This window comes from Penaeus monodon, chromosome 25 (genome assembly GCF_015228065.2).
Source record: "Penaeus monodon isolate SGIC_2016 chromosome 25, NSTDA_Pmon_1, whole genome shotgun sequence".
In the NCBI taxonomy this organism is placed as follows: Eukaryota; Metazoa; Arthropoda; class Malacostraca; order Decapoda; family Penaeidae; genus Penaeus; species Penaeus monodon.
In genome coordinates this window covers 8748125-8750144 of record NC_051410.1, presented here as the reverse complement: position 1 = coordinate 8750144, position 2020 = coordinate 8748125, and positions in this window count along the sequence as shown.

Sequence of the window (2020 nt, the reverse complement as noted above, 5' to 3'; positions counted from 1 at the left end):
CTTCCCCCTACCTCCACCCCCTCCTCCCTTCTCCCTCCTCCTCCACCCCTACCCCCACCCCACCCCACCCTTCCACCCCCTCCTCCACCCCCCCCTAAACAGGACGTTTGTAAATACCTCCACATAACTCAAATCCGAGGTTCAAACAGCGTTCCGTAAATAAAGGACACTGCCATTGGGCGGTGGGCGTCGCGGGCGTGGGAAATGGCCGATCACTAATGTGCGAATCGCCAGTGCGTGCCCGGTGCCCACAATGCCCCGCTACCAGCAAGTAATCAGGTCGACAGGTTTACTTCCACTACCAGTAGACCTATCGCGCGGGACATTCGATTTTGAGACAGGGTAGGGCTGGGGATCCTTTTTCCCTTAAGGGGGGACTTTGGTGAGTTGGCGATCTGATTTTTCCCTTTTTTTTATGAAGCGTATCGCCTTTGATAAAAACAAGAGTTCTTTTTTACGTAATTCTAGGAATGGAGGAAGAAATATGAAAATAAAGTAAATTTGTCTTTCCCTTTTTATTTCTTGTGCCTTGTGATAGTAAAAAAAAAAAAAACTAAATGCCTTTAGGTCAGTTGAAGGACTTACTCGGAATGGCGCTAAGACCCACTGGCTAACCTGCTCTAGAACTAGCTGACTTACTATCTAGATGGCTCTAAAACAGGTCGTTAAACTGTCAGACTGGTTCTAGAACTAACTGACGTGTCTTCTAGCTGACTCTAGAACCGTCCAACTGGCTGTCTAACTGGCTCTAGAACCGACCGGCAGGCTGTCTAACTGGCTCTAGAACCGACCGGCAGGCTGTCTAACTGGCGCCAGAACCGACCGACCGACCATCAACGCTCTAGAACCAACCGACCGACAGCGCTCTACAACCGAGCGAGCGAGTGCCTGTCTAACTGCGCGACGGAGCGACAGCAGCCGGGCGAAAGGACACGGGACAGCCAACCGGAAGGAGCAGAAGGGTAAACGCGTCGCGCCCCTCGTCTTTGCCCTTCCTTCGCCCCCCCCCCCGCCTGGCCCTCCCTTCCTCTCCCTGCGACGCCTTCCGTCCTTTCTCCGCTCTCTCTCTCTCCTCTCCTCTCTCTCCTCTCCTCTCTTCTCCTCTCTTCTCTTCTCTCCTCTCCTCTCCCCTCTCTCTTCTCTTCTCTTCTCTTCTCTTCTCTCTCTTTCTCTCTCTCTCTCTCTCTCTCTCTCTCTTTCTCTCTTTCTCTCTTTCCCTTTCCCATGTTCCGTCTTCTGTCCTTTCTTCCCTCGCCCTCCCTCCTCCATGTCAACCGCCTCCCCATGACTCCATTTATCATATTCTCTTCCTTCCCTCTTTCCCTCCTTCTCTCCCTTCCAAACCCTCCTTTTCCCTCCTTCCTTAATAAAGATTATATAGAATTATCGCTGCACACCACCCGGTTATTATATATTATAAACATTTACCGCACCTCGCTGTATCCCCTCCCCCCCCTTCTCTATTTCCCCACTACCCCCCCTCCCCGCCCCTGCCATGACCCCCTGTGACATATGACATTATAAAAGTTAACTCGGCTTTGTCAAGATATATGTGCATATTGTCATAACGCACTTGCACCGTTCTGATTTAGGTCTGCTATTGGTGCAGGAAAATTAGTGGGGAGTATTGGGGGGGGAGGTTGTGGGGGAGGAGAGGGGGTTATGGGGGGGGAGGAGGAGGAGGAGAGGGGAAGAAAAAGGGGTGGATGAGTGGGAGAGAAAAAGGGATGGAGACATGGGTTTGTTGGGGGGGGGGAGATAGGGGGGGGAAGGTTTTGTAGGGGAAGGGTGGGGGGGGGGAGATGGGGTTATGGGGGAGGGAAAGGAGATGAAGGGATTCTGGGGAAGGTGGAGGGGGAGAAAGGGTTTTGGGGGAGGGGGAAGGGGTGAGGGGGTTGTGGAGGAGGAAAAGAGGATTAAGGGGGGGGGAGGGAAAAGGGATAGGGGTGGGGATGAGGATGAGGGAAAAAGGGGATTGAACATTACTCGAGACACATTGCTCATGCGAATGACGCAACGA